Here is a 24,147-nt window from a genome sequence, read left to right on the forward strand (position 1 = left end):
AAGAGGAGAAGCATGAGGAGGGGAAGGAGGAGAGGAGGAGGAGGAGGAGGAGGAAGAAGAGCTGGCTGAAGATGAGAGTGACCATTCTGCCCTGTTGGAGGGTGATGAGGGAAGGAACCAGGTGTTTGTCTCGGATGATAACTTGGGGTTGTCAGACAGTCTGCCCCCTGGAAAACCAACACTCCTCAACATCAAGGTAAGAAAACGCACCTCCCCTCTAGTCTAATTCAGAGTCCAGGAGAGTGATAACCCGGGCGTACCATTGTGACGTAGCTACGCGACTCTGAGACCGCTGTTCACGAGGATGCACGACCGCGCACCTCCCCGAAATTACCAACCAACGCTCATCTGGGTCGTCCTTTATTCGTAGTTGTTTGTGTTGTGTGTTGCCAGTTGGGTACATTTCTTGAGCTCCTCTGAGAATGAGAACAGAATGAAATCCAACGGTCCAGTATTCTAGAACACCGCTGTGCCTTCCGGAACATGTTTTCAGATTCTGATGAGCACAAAGCTCAGAGAGCTGTTTAAACACGTCAGCCAACCACATTATTATAATGTATACTGTCTGATGGGCGACGGCTCCGTCGATGATGTGGCACGCAACCTTTGGTGGGCGCAATGCAACGCCTGCACATCTCGTCGGGCAGGAAGTGGACCAATGGTGTATGTTTTAAACAGGGACTGGTTTGTGACTGGGGGTTTTAGACAGGGACTGGTTCGTGACTGGGGGACAGGGACTGGGGGTTTTAGACAGGGACTGGTTCGTGACTGGGGGTTTTAGACAGGGACTGGGGGTTTTAGACAGGGACTGGTTCGTGACTGGGGGTTTTAGACAGGGACTGGGGGTTTTAGACAGGGACTGGTTCGTGACTGGGGGTTTTAGACAGGGACTGGTTCGTGACTGGGGTTTTTAGACAGGGACTGGTTCGTGACTAGGGGTTTTAGACAGGGACTGGTTCGTGACTGGGGGTTTTAGACAGGGACTGGTTCGTGACTGGGGGTTTTAGACAGGGACTGGTTCGTGACTGGGGGTTTTAAACAGGGACTGGTTCGTGACTGGGGGTTTTAGACAGGGACTGGTTCGTGACTGGGGGTTTTAGACAGGGACTGGTTCGTGACTGGGGGTTTTAGACAGGGACTGGTTCGTGACTGGGGTTTTTAGACAGGGACTGGTTCGTGACTGGGGGTTTTAGACAGGGACTGGGGGTTTTAGACAGGGACAGGGGGTTTTAGACAGGGACTGGTTCGTGACTGGGGGTTTTAGACAGGGGACTGGTTCGTGACTGGGGGTTTTAGACAGGGACTGGGGGTTTTAGACAGGGACAGGGGGTTTTAGACAGGGACTGGTTCGTGACTGGGGGTTTTAGACAGGGACTGGTTCGTGACTGGGGGTTTTAGACAGGGACTGGTTCGTGACTGGGGGTTTTAGACAGGGACTGGTTCGTGACTGTGGGTTTTAGACAGGGACTGGTTCGTGACTGGGGGTTTTAGACAGGGACTGGGGGTTTTAGACAGGGACAGGGGGGGTTTAGACAGGGACTGGTTCGTGACTGGGGGTTTTAGACAGGGACTGGTTCGTGACTGTGGGTTTTAGACAGGGACTGGTTCGTGACTGGGGGTTTTAGACAGGGACTGGTTCGTGACTGGGGGTTTTAGACAGGGACTGGTTCGTGACTGTGGGTTTTAGACAGGGACTGGTTCGTGACTGGGGGTTTTAAACAGGGACTGGTTCGTGACTGGGGGTTTTAAACAGGGACTGGTTCGTGACTGGGGGTTTTAGACAGGGACTGGTTCGTGACTGGGGGTTTTAGACAGGGACTGGGGGTTTTAGACAGGGACTGGTTCGTGACTGGGGGTTTTAGACAGGGACTGGTTCGTGACTGGGGGTTTTAAACAGGGACTGGTTCGTGACTGGGGGTTTTAGACAGGGACTGGTTCGTGACTGGGGGTTTTAGACAGGGACTGGGGGTTTTAGACAGGGACTGGTTCGTGACTGGGGGTTTAAGACAGGGACTGGTTCGTGACTGGGGGTTTTAGACAGGGACTGGTTCGTGACTGGGGGTTTTAGACAGGGACTGGTTCGTGACTGGGGGTTTTAGACAGGGACTGGTTCGTGACTGGGGGTTTTAGACAGGGACTGGTTCGTGACTGGGGGTTTTAGACAGGGACTGGTTCGTGACTGGGGGTTTTAGACAGGGACTGGTTCGTGACTGGGGGTTTTAGACAGGGACTGGTTTGTGACTGGGGGTTTTAGACAGGGACTGGTTTTAGACGTGACTGGGGGTTTTAGACAGGGACTGGTTCGTGACTGGGGGTTTTAGACAGGGACTGGTTCGTGACTGGGGTTTTAGACAGGGACTGGTTCGTGACTGGGGGTTTTAGACAGGGACTGGTTCGTGACTGGGGGTTTTAGACAGGGACTGGTTCGTGACTGGGGGTTTTAGACAGGGACTGGTTCGTGACTGGGGGTTTTAGACAGGGACTGGTTCGTGACTGGGGGTTTTAGACAGGGACTGGTTCGTGACTGGGGGTTTTAGACAGGGACTGGTTCGTGACTGGGGGTTTTAGACAGGGACTGGTTCGTGACTGGGGGTTTTAGACAGGGACTGGTTCGTGACTGGGGGTTTTAGACAGGGACTGGTTCGTGACTGGGGGTTTTAGACAGGGACTGGTTCGTGACTGGGGGTTTTAGACAGGGACTGGTTCGTGACTGGGGGTTTTAGACAGGGACTGACAGGACTGGGGGTTTTAGACAGGGACTGGTTCGTGACTGGGGGTTTTAGACAGGGACTGGTTCGTGACTGGGGGTTTTAGACAGGGACTGGTTCGTGACTGGGGGTTTTAGACAGGGACTGGTTCGTGACTGGGGGTTTTAGACAGGGACTGGTTCGTGACTGGGGGTTTTAGACAGGGACTGGTTCGTGACTGGGGGTTTTAGACAGGGACTGGTTCGTGACTGGGGGTTTTAGACAGGGACTGGTTCGTGACTGGGGGTTTTAGACAGGGACTGGTTCGTGACTGGGGGTTTTAGACAGGGACTGGTTCGTGACTGGGGGTTTTAGACAGGGACTGGTTCGTGACTGGGGGTTTTAGACAGGGACTGGTTCGTGACTGGGGGTTTTAGACAGGGACTGGTTCTGTTTTAGACTGGGGGTTTTAGACAGGGACTGGTTCGTGACTGGGGGTTTTAGACAGGGACTGGTTCGTGACTGGGGGTTTTAGACAGGGACTGGTTCGTGACTGGGGGTTTTAGACAGGGACTGGTTCGTGACTGGGGGTTTTAGACAGGGACTGGTTCGTGACTGGGGGTTTTAGACAGGGACTGGTTCGTGACTGGGGGTTTTAGACAGGGACTGGTTTGTGACTGGGGGTTTTAGACAGGGACTGGTTTGTGACTGGGGGTTTTAGACAGGGACTGGGGGTTTTAGACGGGGACTGGGGGTTTTAGACGGGGACTGGTTCGTGACTGGGGGTTTTAGACGGGGACTGGTTCGTGACTGGGGGTTTTAGACGGGGACTGGTTCGTGACTGGGGGTTTTAGACGGGGACTGGTTCGTGACTGGGGGTTTTAGACGGGGACTGGTTCGTGACTGGGGGTTTTAGACGGGGACTGGGGGTTTTAGACAGGGACTGGGGGTTTTAGACAGGGACTGGGGGTTTTAGACAGGGACTGGTTCGTGACTGGGGGTTTTAGACAGGGACTGGGGGTTTTAGACAGGGACTGGTTCGTGACTGGGGGTTTTAGACAGGGACTGGGGGTTTTAGACAGGGACTGGTTCGTGACTGGGGGTTTTAGACAGGAACTGGGGGTTTTAGACAGGAACTGGGGGTTTTAGACAGGGACTGGGGGTTTTAGACAGGGACTGGTTCGTGACTGGGGGTTTTAGACAGGGACTGGTTCGTGACTGGGGGTTTTAGACAGGGACTGGTTCGTGACTGGGGGTTTTAGACAGGGACTGGGGGTTTTAGACAGGGACTGGTTCGTGACTGGGGGTTTTAGACAGGAACTGGGGGTTTTAGACAGGGACTGGGGGTTTTAGACAGGGACTGGGGGTTTTAGACAGGGACTGGTGGTTTTAGACAGGGACTGGTTCGTGACTGGGGGTTTTAGACAGGGACTGGTTCGTGACTGGGGGTTTTAGACCGGGACTGGTTCGTGACTGGGGGTTTTAGACAGGGACTGGTTCGTGACTGGGGGTTTTAGACAGGGACTGGTTCGTGACTGGGGGTTTTAGACAGGGACTGGTTCGTGACTGGGGGTTTTAGACAGGGACTGGTTCGTGACTGGGGGTTTTAGACAGGGACTGGTTCGTGACTGGGGGTTTTAGACAGGGACTGGTTCGTGACTGGGGGTTTTAGACAGGGACTGGTTCGTGACTGGGGGTTTTAGACAGGGACTGGTTCGTGACTGGGGGTTTTAGACAGGGACTGGTTCGTGACTGGGGGTTTTAGACAGGGACTGGTTCGTGACTGGGGGTTTTAGACAGGGACTGGGGGTTTTAGACAGGGACTGGGGGTTTTAGACAGGGACTGGGGGTTTTAGACAGGGACTGGGGGTTTTAGACAGGGACTGGGGGTTTTAGACAGGGACTGGTTCGTGACTGGGGGTTTTAGACAGGGACTGGGGGTTTTAGACAGGGACTGGGGGTTTTAGACAGGGACTGGTTCGTGACTGGGGGTTTTAGACAGGGACTGGTTCGTGACTGGGGGTTTTAGACAGGGACTGGTTCGTGACTGGGGGTTTTAGACAGGGACTGGGGGTTTTAGACAGGGACTGGTTCGTGACTGGGGGTTTTAGACAGGGACTGGGGGTTTTAGACAGGGACTGGTTCGTGACTGGGGGTTTTAGACAGGAACTGGGGGTTTTAGACAGGAACTGGGGGTTTTAGACAGGGACTGGTTCGTGACTGGGGGTTTTAGACAGGGACTGGTTCGTGACTGGGGGGTTTTAGACAGGGACTGGTTCGTGACTGGGGGTTTTAGACAGGGACTGGGGGTTTTAGACAGGGACTGGTTCGTGACTGGGGGTTTTAGACAGGAACTGGGGGTTTTAGACAGGGACTGGGGGTTTTAGACAGGGACTGGTGGTTTTAGACAGGGACTAGTTCGTGACTGGGGGTTTTAGACAGGGACTGGTTCGTGACTGGGGGTTTTAGACAGGGACTGGTTCGTGACTGGGGGTTTTAGACAGGGACTGGGGGTTTTAGACAGGGACTGGTTCGTGACTGGGGGTTTTAGACAGGGACTGGGGGTTTTAGACAGGGACTGGTTCGTGACTGGGGGTTTTAGACAGGAACTGGGGGTTTTAGACAGGAACTGGGGGTTTTAGACAGGGACTGGTTCGTGACTGGGGGTTTTAGACAGGGACTGGTTCGTGACTGGGGGTTTTAGACAGGGACTGGTTCGTGACTGGGGGTTTTAGACAGGGACTGGTTCGTGACTGGGGGTTTTAGACAGGGACTGGGGGTTTTAGACAGGGACTGGTTCGTGACTGGGGGTTTTAGACAGGAACTGGGGGTTTTAGACAGGGACTGGGGTTTTAGACAGGGACTGGTGGTTTTAGACAGGGACTAGTTCGTGACTGGGGGTTTTAGACAGGGACTGGTTCGTGACTGGGGGTTTTAGACAGGGACTGGTTCGTGACTGGGGGTTTTAGACAGGGACTGGGGGTTTTAGACAGGGACTGGTTCGTGACTGGGGGTTTTAGACAGGGACTGGGGGTTTTAGACAGGGACTGGTTCGTGACTGGGGGTTTTAGACAGGAACTGGGGGTTTTAGACAGGAACTGGGGGTTTTAGACAGGGACTGGTTCGTGACTGGGGTTTTAGACAGGGACTGGTTCGTGACTGGGGGTTTTAGACAGGGACTGGTTCGTGACTGGGGGTTTTAGACAGGGACTGGTTCGTGACTGGGGGTTTTAGACAGGGACTGGTTCGTGACTGGGGGTTTTAGACAGGGACTGGGGGTTTTAGACAGGGACTGGGGGTTTTAGACAGGGACTGGGGGTTTTAGACAGGGACTGGGGGTTTTAGACAGGGACTGGGGGTTTTAGACAGGGACTGGGGGTTTTAGACAGGGACTGGGGTTTTAGACAGGGACTGGGGGTTTTAGACAGGGACTGGGGGTTTTAGACAGGGACTGGGGGTTTTAGACAGGGACTGGTTCGTGACTGGGGGTTTTAGACAGGGACTGGGGGTTTTAGACAGGGACTGGGGGTTTTAGACAGGGACTGGGGGTTTTAGACAGGGACTGGGGGTTTTAGACAGGGACTGGGGGTTTTAGACAGGGACTGGTTCGTGACTGGGGGTTTTAGACAGGGACTGGTTCGTGACTGGGGGTTTTAGACAGGGACTGGTTCGTGACTGGGGGTTTTAGACAGGGACTGGGGGTTTTAGACAGGGACTGGTTCGTGACTGGGGGTTTTAGACAGGGACTGGGGGTTTTAGACAGGGACTGGTTCGTGACTGGGGGTTTTAGACAGGAACTGGGGGTTTTAGACAGGAACTGGGGGTTTTAGACAGGGACTGGTTCGTGACTGGGGGTTTTAGACAGGGACTGGTTCGTGACTGGGGGTTTTAGACAGGGACTGGTTCGTGACTGGGGGTTTTAGACAGGGACTGGGGGTTTTAGACAGGGACTGGTTCGTGACTGGGGTTTTAGACAGGAACTGGGGTTTTAGACAGGGACTGGGTTTTAGACAGGGACTGGTGGTTTTAGACAGGGACTAGTTCGTGACTGGGGGTTTTAGACAGGGACTGGTTCGTGACTGGGGGTTTTAGACAGGGACTGGTTCGTGACTGGGGGTTTTAGACAGGGACTGGGGGTTTTAGACAGGGACTGGTTCGTGACTGGGGGTTTTAGACAGGGACTGGTTCGTGACTGGGGGTTTTAGACAGGGACTGGTTCGTGACTGGGGGTTTTAGACAGGGACTGGTTCGTGACTGGGGGTTTTAGACAGGGACTGGTTCGTGACTGGGGGTTTTAGACAGGGACTGGTTCGTGACTGGGGGTTTTAGACAGGGACTGGTTCGTGACGGGGTTTTAGACAGGGACTGGTTCGTGACTGGGGGTTTTAGACAGGGACTGGTTCGTGACTGGGGGTTTTAGACAGGGACTGGTTCGTGACTGGGGGTTTTAGACAGGGACTGGTTCGTGACTGGGGGTTTTAGACAGGGACTGGTTCGTGACTGGGGGTTTTAGACAGGGACTGGTTCGTGACTGGGGGTTTTAGACAGGGACTGGTTCGTGACTGGGGGTTTTAGACAGGGACTGGTTCGTGACTGGGGGTTTTAGACAGGGACTGGTTCGTGACTGGGGGTTTTAGACAGGGACTGGTTCGTGACTGGGGGTTTTAGACAGGGACTGGTTCGTGACTGGGGGTTTTAGACAGGGACTGGTTCGTGACTGGGGGTTTTAGACAGGGACTGGTTCGTGACTGGGGGTTTTAGACAGGGACTGGTTCGTGACTGGGGGTTTTAGACAGGGACTGGTTCGTGACTGGGGGTTTTAGACAGGGACTGGTTCGTGACTGGGGGTTTTAGACAGGGACTGGTTCGTGACTGGGGGTTTTAGACAGGGACTGGGGGTTTTAGACAGGGACTGGTTCGTGACTGGGGGTTTTAGACAGGAACTGGGGGTTTTAGACAGGGACTGGGGTTTTAGACAGGGACTGGTGGTTTTAGACAGGGACTAGTTCGTGACTGGGGGTTTTAGACAGGGACTGGTTCGTGACTGGGGGTTTTAGACAGGGACTGGTTCGTGACTGGGGGTTTTAGACAGGGACTGGGGGTTTTAGACAGGGACTGGTTCGTGACTGGGGGTTTTAGACAGGGACTGGGGGTTTTAGACAGGGACTGGTTCGTGACTGGGGGTTTAGACAGGAACTGGGGTTTTAGACAGGAACTGGGGGTTTTAGACAGGGACTGGTTCGTGACTGGGGGTTTTAGACAGGGACTGGTTCGTGACTGGGGGTTTTAGACAGGGACTGGTTCGTGACTGGGGGTTTTAGACAGGGACTGGTTCGTGACTGGGGGTTTTAGACAGGGACTGGTTCGTGACTGGGGGTTTTAGACAGGGACTGGGGGTTTTAGACAGGGACTGGGGGTTTTAGACAGGGACTGGGGGTTTTAGACAGGGACTGGGGGTTTTAGACAGGGACTGGGGGTTTTAGACAGGGACTGGGGGTTTTAGACAGGGACTGGGGGTTTTAGACAGGGACTGGGGGTTTTAGACAGGGACTGGTTCGTGACTGGGGGTTTTAGACAGGGACTGGGGGTTTTAGACAGGGACTGGGGGTTTTAGACAGGGACTGGGGGTTTTAGACAGGGACTGGGGGTTTTAGACAGGGACTGGGGGTTTTAGACAGGGACTGGTTCGTGACTGGGGGTTTTAGACAGGGACTGGTTCGTGACTGGGGGTTTTAGACAGGGACTGGTTCGTGACTGGGGGTTTTAGACAGGGACTGGGGGTTTTAGACAGGGACTGGTTCGTGACTGGGGGTTTTAGACAGGGACTGGGGGTTTTAGACAGGGACTGGTTCGTGACTGGGGGTTTTAGACAGGAACTGGGGGTTTTAGACAGGAACTGGGGGTTTTAGACAGGGACTGGTTCGTGACTGGGGGTTTTAGACAGGGACTGGTTCGTGACTGGGGGTTTTAGACAGGGACTGGTTCGTGACTGGGGGTTTTAGACAGGGACTGGGGGTTTTAGACAGGGACTGGTTCGTGACTGGGGGTTTTAGACAGGAACTGGGGGTTTTAGACAGGGACTGGGTTTTAGACAGGGACTGGTGGTTTTAGACAGGGACTAGTTCGTGACTGGGGGTTTTAGACAGGGACTGGTTCGTGACTGGGGGTTTTAGACAGGGACTGGTTCGTGACTGGGGGTTTTAGACAGGGACTGGGGGTTTTAGACAGGGACTGGTTCGTGACTGGGGGTTTTAGACAGGGACTGGGGGTTTTAGACAGGGACTGGTTCGTGACTGGGGGTTTTAGACAGGAACTGGGGTTTTTAGACAGGAACTGGGGGTTTTAGACAGGGACTGGGGTTTTAGACAGGGACTGGTGGTTTTAGACAGGGACTAGTTCGTGACTGGGGGTTTTAGACAGGGACTGGTTCGTGACTGGGGGTTTTAGACAGGGACTGGTTCGTGACTGGGGGTTTTAGACAGGGACTGGTTCGTGACTGGGGGTTTTAGACAGGGACTGGTTCGTGACTGGGGGTTTTAGACAGGGACTGGTTCGTGACTGGGGGTTTTAGACAGGGACTGGTTCGTGACGGGGTTTTAGACAGGGACTGGTTCGTGACTGGGGGTTTTAGACAGGGACTGGTTCGTGACTGGGGGTTTTAGACAGGGACTGGTTCGTGACTGGGGGTTTTAGACAGGGACTGGTTCGTGACTGGGGGTTTTAGACAGGGACTGGTTCGTGACTGGGGGTTTTAGACAGGGACTGGTTCGTGACTGGGGGTTTTAGACAGGGACTGGTTCGTGACTGGGGGTTTTAGACAGGGACTGGTTCGTGACTGGGGGTTTTAGACAGGGACTGGTTCGTGACTGGGGGTTTTAGACAGGGACTGGTTCGTGACTGGGGGTTTTAGACAGGGACTGGTTCGTGACTGGGGGTTTTAGACAGGGACTGGTTCGTGACTGGGGGTTTTAGACAGGGACTGGTTCGTGACTGGGGGTTTTAGACAGGGACTGGTTCGTGACTGGGGGTTTTAGACAGGGACTGGGGGTTTTAGACAGGGACTGGGGGTTTTAGACAGGGACTGGGGGTTTTAGACAGGGACTGGGGGTTTTAGACAGGGACTGGGGGTTTTAGACAGGGACTGGTTCGTGACTGGGGGTTTTAGACAGGGACTGGGGGTTTTAGACAGGGACTGGGGGTTTTAGACAGGGACTGGTTCGTGACTGGGGGTTTTAGACAGGGACTGGGGGTTTTAGACAGGGACTGGGGGTTTTAGACAGGGACTGGGGGTTTTAGACAGGGACTGGTTCGTGACTGGGGGTTTTAGACAGGGACTGGTTCGTGACTGGGGGTTTTAGACAGGGACTGGGGGTTTTAGACAGGGACTGGGGGTTTTAGACAGGGACTGGGGGTTTTAGACAGGTACTGGGGTTTTAGACAGGTACTGGGGGTTTTAGACAGGGACTGGTTCGTGACTGGGGGTTTTAGACAGGGACTGGGGGTTTTAGACAGGGACTGGTTCGTGACTGGGGGTTTTAGACAGGGACTGGGGGTTTTAGACAGGGACTGGGGTTTTAGACAGGGACTGGGGTTTTAGACAGGGACTGGTTCGTGACTGGGGGTTTTAGACAGGGACTGGTTCGTGACTGGGGGTTTTAGACAGGGACTGGTTCGTGACTGGGGGTTTTAGACAGGGACTGGGGGTTTTAGACAGGGACTGGGGGTTTTAGACAGGGACTGGTTCGTGACTGGGGGTTTTAGACGGGGACTGGTTCGTGACTGGGGGTTTTAGACGGGGACTGGTTCGTGACTGGGGGTTTTAGACGGGGACTGGTTCGTGACTGGGGGTTTTAGACGGGGACTGGTTCGTGACTGGGGGTTTTAGACGGGGACTGGTTCGTGACTGGGGGTTTTAGACGGGGACTGGTTCGTGACTGGGGGTTTTAGACGGGGACTGGTTCGTGACTGGGGGTTTTAGACAGGGACTGGTTCGTGACTGGGGGTTTTAGACAGGGACTGGTTCGTGACTGGGGGCTCTAGATGGGAACTGGTCTAGTGACTGGGGGTTTGCTGAATGAAAGGAGAGCAGCTCTTCTGATGGTAATGAGCTGCCTCCCTATTGGCTGAAGCATGGTATTACAGCCAACCTGCCCCTCTATTGGCTGAAGCATGGTATTACAGCCAACCTGCCTCCCTATTGGCTGAAGCATGGTATTACAGCCAACCTGCCCCTCTATTGGCTGAAGCATGGTATTACAGCCAACCTGCCCCTCTATTGGCTGAAGCATGGTATTACAGCCAACCTGCCCCTCTATTGGCTGAAGCATGGTATTACAGCCAACCTGCCCCTCTATTGGCTGAAGCATGGTATTACAGCCAACCTGCCCCTCTATTGGCTGAATGGTATTTTACTGGTAGGTCCATATGATGTATAGTGCCTCCATGCATGGGGCTGTGCTTTTAAAGGGTCTGTATTATATATATGAGGGAGCGAGAGACGGAGGAAGACAGAGAGAGAGACAGTGTGTATAGAACTCCAGGCAGTAAGAATTCCATCAAGTCGTTCTAAGATTCTTACAGGCCTTGAGGATACAGAGAATGTTCCTACAATAACACTGCTGACTGCTGTTGTCACCTTCTGAGTGAGAAGAAGCACGAGCACCACCACCAACTAGCATAGCCATGTCAGCAAATGCCTGCTGTTTGAACAGACACACACACACACACACCCGATTTGGTCACGAGGCTCCCAAGTGGTGCATCGGTCTCAGGCGCGTCACCACAGTCCCTGGTTCGATTCCAGCCTGTATCACATCCGGCCGCGATTAAGAGTCCCATTGGGCGGCGCACAATTGACCCAGCGTTGCCCGGGTTTGGCCGGTGTCGGTCGGGTTTGGCCGGTGTAGGCCGTCATTGTCATTGAGAATTTGTTCTGATCTGACTTGCCTAGTTAAATAAATAAAGTGGCACTCGCAGTTTACACAGTCAGTACACCTGAAATGGATTTGATCATTAAGGCCTGCAGTGTGAACTCTACTATATAATAATATCCCAATATGTAACTATGGATGTCCGTCCCGCCTGACAGGTGTGTTCAGTGAGGTGACATGATTATACCATTCAAGATAGAAATGTGTACATAGAGTCTACTTGATTATATATCATACGAAATCATCATATCTGTTCTTCTCAATGCATTTCTATCTGATTGTGAATTTACCGTGATGTCGTCGTGTTGGCATTCCACGGTCTTGTTCTGTGTCTGTTTCCTCCCTCCGCTCCGTCCCCTCTCTGAGGCATCACAGGATACACACACACACACACACACACACACACACACACACACACACACACACACACACACACACATCCCTCTCGCCTGTAAGAATCTTGGCATGACTTGATGGAATTCTTACTGCCTGGAGTTCTAGACTCTGTCTCTCTGTCTCTCCCCTCAGGTTGGAAGCAAATACATTGTGCTGTCAATATACATTGTACATTCACTATATTAAATTGTGTTGCTGATGAGCTATATTCAGCAGTGCCCTTCTGTAGTTTAGTTTTAGTTTCCTTGTGTACTCTGTGTGTTTATAGTCATCACAGGAGATTAGTGTGAATGGTGTTGGTTCCTCTGTGCTGTTATCACCTTGGCCACCAACACTGACTACCAGGGGACCCCAGATACCTGGCAAGGAGCATGCCCCCAACACTGACTACACACTACCACCAGGGGACCCAGATACCTAGCTTGTCACCAACACTGACTACACACTACCACCAGGGGACCCAGATACCTGGCTAGTAGCTAGTCACCAACACTGACTACACACTACCACCAGGGGACCCAGATACCTGGCTAGTAGCTAGTCCCCAACACTGACTACACACTACCACCAGGGGACCCCAGATACCTGGCTAGTAGCTAGTCACCAACACTGACTACACACTACCACCAGGGGACCCCAGATACCTGGCTAGTAGCTAGTCCCCAACACTGACTACACTACCACCAGGGGACCCAGATACCTGGCAAGGAGCATGCCCCCAACACTGACTACACACTACCACCAGGGGACCCAGATACCTAGCTTGTCACCAACACTGACTACACACTACCACCAGGGGACCCAGATACCTGGCTAGTAGCTAGTCACCAACACTGACTACACACTACCACCAGGGGACCCCAGATACCTGGCTAGTAGCTAGTCCCCAACACTGACTACACACTACCACCAGGGGACCCCAGATACCTAGCTAGTCCCCAACACTGACTACACACTACCACCAGGGGACCCAGATACCTGGCTAGTAGCTAGTCCCCAACACTGACTACACACTACCACCAGGGGACCCAGATACCTGGCTAGTAGCTAGTCCCCAACACTGACTACACACTACCACCAGGGGACTCAGATACCTGGCTAGTAGCTAGTCCCCAACACTGACTACACTACCACCAGGGGACCCAGATACCTGGCTAGTAGCTAGTCCCCAACACTGACTACACACTACCACCAGGGGACCCAGATACCTGGCTAGTAGCTAGTCCCCAACACTGACTACACACTACCACCAGGGGACCCAGATACCTGGCTAGTAGCTAGTCCCCAACACTGACTACACACTACCACCAGGGGACCCAGATACCTGGCTAGTAGCTAGTCCCCAACACTGACTACACTACCACCAGGGGACCCAGATACCTGGCTAGTAGCTAGTCCCCAACACTGACTACACACTACCAACAGGGGACCCAGATACCTGGCTAGTAGCTAGTCCCCAACACTGACTACACACTACCACCAGGGGACCCAGATACCTGGCTAGTAGCTAGTCCCCAACACTGACTACACTACCACCAGGGGACCCAGATACCTGGCTAGTAGCTAGTCCCCAACACTGACTACACACTACCACCAGGGGACCCAGATACCTGGCTAGTAGCTAGTCCCCAACACTGACTACAAACTACCACCAGGGGACCCAGATACCTGGCTAGTAGCTAGTCCCCAACACTGACTACACACTACCACCAGGGGACCCAGATACCTGGCTAGTAGCTAGTCCCCAACACTGACTACACACTACCACCAGGGGACCCAGATACCTGGCTAGTAGCTAGTCCCCAACACTGACTACACACTACCACCAGGGGACCCAGATACCTGGCTAGTAGCTAGTCCCCAACACTGACTACAAACTACCACCAGGGGACCCAGATACCTGGCTAGTAGCTAGTCCCCAACACTGACTACACACTACCATCAGGGGACCCAGATACCTGGCTAGTAGCTAGTCCCCAACACTGACTACACACTACCACCAGGGGACCCCAGATACCTGGCTAGTCCCCAACACTGACTACACACTACCACCAGGGGACCCAGATACCTGGCTAGTAGCAAGTCCCCAACCACTGTTCATGATTCAACTGGTTCATAAAGAGTCAGGTGCGATTTAGAACTGAGTCAGATGAAGAATATAAGCGTTCTAAGCTTTTGATCAACGCTGGGTCAATATTTACATGCTGACATGTTGACCTGTCATTTGTTTATGTGTTCAGTTCCAGACCTCTCTGTCGTCGTATGTAGAAACGGACATGAACAAAACTGAACAGTTAACAACTAGGGCACCCAACTACACTGGGATGGGGAATACGCTTTACACTGGGATGGGGAATACGCTTTACACTGGGACGGGGAATACGCTTCACACTGGGATGGGGAATACGCTTTACACTGGGATGGGGGAATACGCTTTACACTGGGATGGGGAATACGCTTTACACTGGGATGGGGAATACGCTTTACACTGGAATGGGGAATACGCTTCACACTGGGATGGGGAATACGCTTTACACTGGGATGGGGAATACGCTTCACACTGGGATGGGGAATACGCTTCACACTGGGATGGGGAATACGCTTCACACTGGGACGGGGAATACGCTTCACACTGGGACGGGGAATACGCTTCACACTGGGACGGGGAATACGCTTTACACTGGGACGGGGAATACGCTTTACACTGGGATGGGGAATACGCTTCACACTGGGATGGGGAATACGCTTCACACTGGGATGGGGAATACGCTTCACACTGGGATGGGGAATACGCTTCACACTGGGATGGGGAATACGCTTTACACTGGGATGTGGAATACGCTTTACACTGGGATGGGGAATACGCTTTACACTGGGATGTGGAATACGCTTTACACTGGGAATACGCTTTACACTGGGAATACGCTTCACACTGGGAATACGCTTCACACTGGGATGGGGAATACGCTTCACACTGGGACGGGGAATACGCTTCACACTGGGACGGGGAATACGCTTCACACTGGGATGGGGAATACGCTTTACACTGGGATGTGGAATACGCTTTACACTGGGATGTGGAATACGCTTTACACTGGGATGGGGAATACGCTTTACACTGGGATGTGGAATACGCTTTACACTGGGATGGGGAATACGCTTCACACTGGGAATACGCTTCACACTGGGATGGGGAATACGCTTCACACGGGGAATACGCTTTACACTGGGATGGGGAATACGCTTCACACTGGGATGGGGAATACGCTTCACACTGGGATGGGGAATACGCTTTACACTGGGATGTGGAATACGCTTTACACTGGGATGGGGAATACGCTTTACACTGGGATGTGGAATACGCTTTACACTGGGATGGGGAATACGCTTCACACTGGGAATACGCTTCACACTGGGATGGGGAATACGCTTCACACGGGGAATACGCTTTACACTGGGACGGGGAATACGCTTCACACTGGGACAGGGAATACGCTTCACACTGGGACGGGGAATACGCTTCACACTGGGATGGGGAATACGCTTCACACTGGGACGGGGAATACGCTTCACACTGGGACGGGGAATACGCTTCACACTGGGACGGGGAATACGCTTCACACTGGGACGGGAATACGCTTCACACTGGGACGGGGAATACGCTTTACACTGGGATGGGGAATACGCTTCACACTGGGATGGGGAATACGCTTCACACTGGGACGGGGAATACGCTTCACACTGGGATGGGGAATACACTTCAGATGGGGAATACGCTTCAGATGGGGAATACGCTTCACACTGGGACGGGGAATACGCTTCACACTGGGACGGGAATACGCTTCAGATGGGGAATACGCTTCACACTGGGATGGGGAATAGGCTTCACACTGGGACGGGGAATACGCTTCACACTGGGATGGGGAATACGCTTCACACTGGGACGGGGAATACGCTTCAGATGGGGAATAGGCTTCAGATGGGGAATAGGCTTCAGATGGGGAATAGGCTTCAGATGGGGAATAGGCTTCAGATGGGGAATACGCTTTACACTGGGACGGGGAATACGCTTCAGATGGGGAATACGCTTCACACTGGGATGGGGAATACGCTTCAGATGGGGAATACGCTTCACACTGGGATGGGGAATATGCTTCAGATGGGGAATATGCTTCAGATGGGGAATACGCTTCAGATGGGGAATACGCTTCACACTGGGATGGGGAATACGCTTCACACTGGGACGGGGAATACGCTTCACACTGGGACGGGGAATACGCTTCACACTGGGACGGGGAATACGCTTCACACTGGGATGGGGAATACGCTTCACACTGGGATGGGGAATACGCTTCACACTGGGATGGGGAATACGCTTCCCACTGGGATGGGGAATACGCTTCACACTGGGATGGGGAATACGCTTCACACTGGGATGGGGAATACGCTTCACACTGGGATGGGGAATACGCTTCACACTGGGACGGGGAATACGCTTCACACTGGGACGGGAATACGCTTCACACTGGGACGGGGAATACGCTTCAGATGGGAATACGCTTCACACTGGGACGGGGAATACGCTTCACACTGGGACGGGGAATACGCTTCACACTGGGACGGGGAATACGCTTCACACTGGGACGGGAATACGCTTCACACTGGGACGGGAATACGCTTCACACTGGGATGGGGAATACGCTTCACACTGGGATGGGGAATACGCTTCACACTGGGATGGGGAATACGCTTCACACTGGGATGGGGAATACGCTTCACACTGGGATGGGGAATACGCTTCACACTGGGACGGGAATACGCTTCACACTGGGACGGGGAATACGCTTCACACTGGGACGGGGAATACGCTTCACACTGGGACGGGGAATACGCTTCAGATGGGAATACGCTTCACACTGGGATGGGGAATACGCTTCAGATGGGAATACGCTTCACACTGGGATGGGGAATACGCTTCACACTGGGATGGGGAATACGCTTCACACTGGGACGGGGAATACGCTTCACACTGGGATGGGGAATACGCTTCAGATGGGGAATACGCTTCACACTGGGATGGGGAATACGCTTCACACTGGGACGGGGAATACGCTTCACACTGGGACGGGAATACGCTTCAGATGGGAATACGCTTTACACTGGGATGGGGAATACGCTTCACACTGGGATGGGGAATACGCTTCAGATGGGAATACGCTTCACACTGGGATGGGGAATACGCTTCACACTGGGATGGGGAATACGCTTCACACTGGGATGGGGAATACGCTTCACACTGGGATGGGGAATACGCTTCACACTGGGACGGGGAATACGCTTCACACTGGGACGGGGAATACGCTTCAGATGGGGAATACGCTTCACACTGGGATGGGGAATACGCTTCACACTGGGACGGGGAATACGCTTTACACTGGGATGGGGAATACGCTTCACACTGGGATGGGGAATACGCTTCACACTGGGATGGGGAATACGCTTCAGATGGGGAATACGCTTCACACTGGGATGGGGAATACGCTTCACACTGGGATGGGGAATACGCTTTACACTGGGATGGGGAATACGCTTTACACTGGGATGGGGAATACGCTTTACACTGGGATGGGGAATACGCTTTACACTGGGATGGGGAATACGCTTCACACTGGGATGGGGAATACGCTTCACACTGGGATGGGGAATACGCTTTACACTGGGATGGGGAATACGTTTTACACTGGGATGGGGAATACGTTTTACACTGGGATGGGGAATACGCTTTACACTGGGACGGGAATACGCTTTACACTGGGACGGGGAATACGCTTCACACTGGGACGGGAATACGCTTCACACTGGGACGGGGAATACGCTTCACACTGGGATGGGGAATACGCTTCACACTGGGATGGGGAATACGCTTCACACTGGGACGGGGAATACGCTTCAGACTGGGACGGGGAATACGCTTCACACTGGGATGGGGAATACGCTTCAGATGGGAATACGCTTCACACTGGGATGGGGAATACGCTTCACACTGGGATGGGGAATACGCTTCACACTGGGACGGGAATATGCTTCAGATGGGGAATACGCTTCACACTGGGATGGGGAATACGCTTTACACTGGGATGGGGAATACGCTTCACACTGGGACGGGAATACGCTTTACACTGGGATGGGGAATACGCTTCACACTGGGATGGGGAATACGCTTCACACTGGGATGGGGAATACGCTTCACACTGGGATGGGGAATACGCTTCACACTGGGATGGGGAATACGCTTCACACTGGGACGGGGAATACGCTTCACACTGGGACGGGGAATACGCTTCACACTGGGATGGGGAATACGCTTCAGATGCGGGAATACGCTTCACACTGGGATGGGGAATACGCTTCAGATGGGGAATACGCTTCAGATGGGGAATACGCTTCACACTGGGATGGGGAATACGCTTCACACTGGGACGGGGAATACGCTTCACACTGGGATGGGGAATACGCTTCAGATGGGAATACGCTTCACACTGGAATATGCAACAAGCAAGTAAAAGAGGGCAGTTCAGTCAAGGTCCAATCGGTATTGTTTCGGTAGTATCGGGTCTCTCTCCCCTCATCTTCCTCGGTAGATGCTCCTCTAGACTGCTGCAGCAGGGCCTGCTGGGAGAGGACAAACAAGGGTCTGGTTATCTAACTGGACCCCAGATACCTGGCTAGTACCCAACACTGACCACACACTACACAGAGGACAAACAAGGGTCTGGTTAACTAACTGGCTCTCGCCTGGAAAACATTGTGACTAAGTGCACAAAACATTAAGAACACCTGCTCTTTACATGACATAGACTGACCAGGTGAATCCAGGCTATGATCCAGGCTATCCCTTATTGATGTCACTTATTAAATCCACTTCAATCAGTTTAGATTAAGGGTAGGAGACGGGTTAAATAAGGATTTTTGAGCCTGGAAACATGGATTGTGTCTGTGTGCCATTCGGAGGGTGAATGGGAAAGACAAAATATTGAAGTGCCTTTAAACGGGGTATGGTAGTAGGTGCCAGGCGCACTGGTTTGTGTCAAGAACTGCAACGCTGCTGGGTTTTTCACGTTCAACAGTTTCCCGTGTGTATCAAGAATGGTCCACCACCCAAAGGACATCCAGCCACCTTAGGAGTCAACATGGGCCGGCATCCCTGTGTAATGCTTTCGACACCTTTGTAGAGTCCATGCACTGACAATTTTTCAGCTGCTCTGGGGGTGGGTGAGGAGGGGGGGGCTGTAAAACAATATATTTGGAAAGTGTTAATGGTTACATTGCTAAAGCAAGTGAAATCATTTCACTTAAAAAAAAATCATAAATGAACAAGTCGATATTACACTCACTAAACTATCAAAAGAATAGAGACATTTTAAAATGTTATATTATGGCTATGTATAGTGTATCGTTGAAGTACAGAAGGGTGTGTAGTAAATCAACAGATTGATTATGGGTTAGATTAAGGCTACAATGGTGTTTTTTTGTGCTTGGTTGTCCACGTTGTGGTAATAGATTAATAGGAGTTTATCGAAATTGGTTGTTTTTTCTTAGTGTCTGTGGGTCTGTGTTATCTGAATAAAATGTGTCTAATATAGTCACGCGGTGTCTCTCTCCGCTGCGTCACCCCGCCGTTCTCTCGGCATTCCTCTCGAGCAGCCTGACTTCTGTCAACCCCGGTAGGTTTGGCACTCCGTATTTGAGCTGCCTCGCTTGTCTCTCTCCTCTCTCTCTCTCTGCACTTTCTCTCTCTGCTTATATGGCTAACTAGCTTGGGTCAATGCAGTGAAATCTAACTCTGCTTCTAGTTGTATTAGTCGTAATGTACGGGGGTACGCAATGGTACACATCGTCCAATGGAAGTGGTTACTCGCAGTTTCCTTCTCCACAGTGAAACAACATTAAGAAATAGTTGCTTTTATACGCGTTGCATTTAGGGAGAGAAAATAGGCCTGTCGGAGCATGTCCGTAGCGACAGGAAACGTTAAGGTTGTATCGAACTGAGGGAGAAGAGGAAGGATCCGACCAGAGGAGTTGATACATATCTAAATCGCGCTGTGGACTTGTGCTGCCTTGAAGTAGATCAGAGGGCGTCCTAACGCAGGAATACCATCACCATGGGTTTCTACGGCACGTTGAAGCTCATATTCTATAAAGTAAGTGACTGGGGGGGCGGGAGGCTATTTCTTTAAATTAATTTTCTTTTTTTAAATGTTCTCCTTTTTTATATACGTTGGCTTTTTATGTATGTTTTACACTCACTGGGCTAAAGCCTCTAAATGATCATACTGTATCATCGCGTTATATAGCCGGGTGGTGGTCTAGTTGTGTAGCTACACTCGAGCATCTCTAGTGTAGAGAGATGGACCACTGCGGAATAGAGATGGAGTGACGGTACGTGACGCGCCGGTTCTTTCTCTCTTCCTCAAAGTAGCGTGGATAATAAACACTCTGAAAATGAAACGAATATCGGCCGAACGGAAGTTAAATGTATATCATTGCTTGGCCATTTTCCGACATATTCGTCTGTTGTGCACTGGGCTGCGGTGTGTGTGTGTTTGTCTGCTGCGGTAGGAGGAAGGTGTCGGCGAGTCGATGAATGAACATGAAACTGATTGATAAGGAACAGAACCCTAATGTGTCTGTGTGTCTGACCTGGCAGAGGGAATGTTTGTTCGCGGTTGATTAAATCAATTTGAAAGTGGTATTACGCACAAACATACACACCTGTGTGTGTGTGTCGCAGGAACGGGAGTTCCCTTTCGGCTTTCTCTGTGTGTGCGCGTGTGTGTGTGTGTGTGTGTGTGTGTGTCGCAGGAATGGGACTTCCCTTTCTGTGTGTGGTGTGCTGCTGTGACTTTATGCGCATCCTGCCCCGGGGGCAGCAGTGGTATGGTTTCACTTGGCTTTGGGGTTATTGTGTTATTCCCTTTTTATATATCTGTGTTCTGTCCACCGCCCCAAACGTATCAGATGTGTGTATTTGTTGGAGTATTTAATCCGGAAACGTGTGTGAGTGACGGCAGATATCTATGGTTATTACCACCCGGTTCGCTCCGCACCCGGAACAGCCTGTAGAGTTGTCTGTTGGTTATTACGGTCGGTGCTCTCGACACATTCCTGTCATTTTCGGCGTGCTTGTCATTCAGGGCGGTTGAGGTGCGGTTGGATGGAAACGGTATGGAGAAAAGGGAGTGGAATTATTATTTTTTTAAATTCAAATCACCTCTTTTTTTTTTATTTTTAAACGCAATAAATACTCCAGTTTTGTCATTCACTAATCTATAGATGTTTTATTTCGACTGAGGTGATAATAATTCGTTGTCATGACGTTTCCTTTTTTGAAATCCATTCATAACCAACACTTGATCAATGGCAAATGTTTTGGATATTTAAACCGTATAACCCCCCTATAATGGGTATTGGTAGCTGGTGTCAGCAAACAGTTGATTAGACTACAGCTGTGTTATATATTCCAGTCTTCAGTCACCCTCTACCCAGTCTTCAGTCACCCTCTACCCAGTCTTCAGTCACCCTCTACCCAGTCTTCAGTCACCCTCTACCCAGTCTTCAGTCACCCTCTACCCAGTCTTCAGTCACCCTCTACCCAGTCTTCAGTCACCCTCTACCCGGTCACAGAGAAAGGGAGCAGCCCACCTTATACACTGTAAATACAACGTCAGAGCCTGGTAGTTTCGAGGCTACTGGAAACATACACAACTCTACGGGGTTGGATTGTGGTTGGTTAGGGTGTGGAGCTTTGTGATAGAAGGGATGGGTATGCTCGTTTGACTTTCTGTTTGTACTGTGGCTTAACTTTTCTGCCTCTCTTCATTCTGTCTGCATTCCTCCATCTCCACCCCCGTCTCTCTCTCAGATGAAGAGGAAGTTGGACCATGGACCAGACGTCAGGCCGTTCTCTTCAGGCAAGAAACACTGCAAAGGTTCCAGCTACCTCAGGTAACACTCTCCCTGCCCCTGGTAACACTCTCCCTGCCCCTGGTAACACTCTCCCTGCCCCTGGTCTCCCTGCCCCTGGTCTCCCTGCCCCTGGTCTCCCTGCCCCTGGTCTCCCTGCCCCTGGTCTCCCTGCCCCTGGTCTCCCTGCCCCTGGTCTCCCTGCCCCTGGTCTCCCTGCCCCTGGTCTCCCTGCCCCTGGTCTCCCTGCCCCTGGTCTCCCTGCCCCTGGTCTCCCTGCCCCTGGTCTCCCTGCCCCTGGTCTCCCTGCCCCTGGTCTCCCTGCCCCTGGTCTCCCTGCCCCTGGTCTCCCTGCCCCTGGTCTCCCTGCCCCTGGTCTCCCTGCCCCTGGTCTCCCTGCCCCTGGTCTCCCTGCCCCTGGTCTCCCTGCCCCTGGTCTCCCTGCCCCTGGTCTCCCTGCCCCTGGTCTCCCTGCCCCTGGTCTCCCTGCCCCTGGTCTCCCTGCCCCTGGTCTCCCTGCCCCTGGTCTCCCTGCCCCTGGTCTCCCTGCCCCTGGTCTCCCTGCCCCTGGTAACCCTGCCCCTGGTAACCCTGCCCCTGGTAACCCTGCCCCTGGTAACCCTGCCCCTGGTAACCCTGCCCCTGGTAACACTCTCCCTGCCCCTGGTAACACTCTCCCTGCCCCTGGTAACCCTGCCCCTGCCCCTGGTAACACTCTCCTGCCCCTGGTAACACTCTCCCTGCCCCTGGTAACACTCTCCCTGCCCCTGGTAACACTCTCCCTGCCCCTGGTAACACTCTCCCTGCCCCTGGTAACACTCTCCTGCCCCTGGTAACACTCTCCCTGCCCCTGGTAACACTCTCCCTGCCCCTGGTAACACTCTCCCTGGTAACACTCTCCCTGGTAACACTCTCCCTGGTAACACTCTCCCTGGTAACACTCTCCCTGGTAACACTCTCCCTGGTAACACTCTCCCTGGTAACACTCTCCCTGGTAACCCTGCCCCTGGTAACACTCTCACTGCCCCTGGTAACCCTGCCCCTGGTAACCCTGCCCCTGGTAACCCTGCCCCTGGTAACCCTGCCCCTGGTAACCCTGCCCCTGGTAACCCTGCCCCTGGTAACCCTGCCCCTGGTAACCCTGCCCCTGGTAACCCTGCCCCTGGTAACCCTGCCCCTGGTAACACTCTCCCTGGTAACACTCTCCCTGGTAACACTCTCCCTGGTAACACTCTCCCTGGTAACACTGCCCCTGGTAACACTGCCCCTGGTAACACTCTCACTGCCCCTGGTAACACTCTCACTTTATTTATCACAATTGTCTTGAGCCAATTTTAGTCTTTAATTCAGGGCCGACAGACATGTTCCTTCCTTTTCCCCCCTTCTGCCTCTTCCATTTCTGCAGTAATTCTGCAATTAGTTGGTTGTAATTTTGGGTAGAGCAGAGATTTCCATATATTTTTGTTAGATGCATGTGTGACAACTCCACCAGTCCTATTTAGGATATCATTTACGAAGATTATACCTAAAAAAATCTTCACAAAAAATGGTTTATTATCAGTATATTTGAGTTTAACCATAATATTTGTTCTAATATTATAATATTTTTGTTCTAATATTATAATATATTTGTTATATATTATAATATATTTGTTCTTTGTTTTCTGGTGGATCAGTTATTTATTTTACCTTTATTTAACCAGGCAAGTCAGTTAAGAACAAATTCTTATTTTCAATGACGGCCTTGGAACATTGGGTTAACTGCCTGTTCAGGGGCAGAACGACAGATTTGTACCATGTCAGCTCGGGATTCAAACTTGCAACCTTCCGGTTACTAGTCCAACACTCTAACCACTAGGCTACCCTGCCGCCTCTACACTCTAACCACTAGGCTACCCTGCCGCAACCAACCTTCTATGGCTTGTTTTAAAAATGGGGATATATATTTCAATGATACATATAAGTGAATGGTTGTAATCTGAATAAAGGGGAGAAGGCCCTTCTTGAGTGAGCTTTACTTATGTGCTGGGGAACCGTTTCGGATTTAAGTATCGTTTTTGTGTGACTCAAGCCTTTAGTGAGAGGTCCAACGTTTTAATATTTATTAACTTCTTCCCTCTGAATGCATGTTCATTATATAAATAGTCCCATTTTTAAATTTGTCTAGCTTG

The 24,147-nt window shown here is 52.1% G+C and overlaps 1 pseudogene; it reads left to right on the forward strand.

Moving 5' to 3' along the window:
- The window catches only part of LOC135536944 (F-box/WD repeat-containing protein 7-like), a 79,138-nt pseudogene that overhangs the window by 295 nt on the left and 54,696 nt on the right, over window positions 1-24,147 (forward strand).

The sequence above is a fragment of the Oncorhynchus masou genome, unplaced genomic scaffold (assembly GCF_036934945.1).
Source record: "Oncorhynchus masou masou isolate Uvic2021 unplaced genomic scaffold, UVic_Omas_1.1 unplaced_scaffold_686, whole genome shotgun sequence".
NCBI lineage: Eukaryota > Metazoa > Chordata > Actinopteri > Salmoniformes > Salmonidae > Oncorhynchus > Oncorhynchus masou.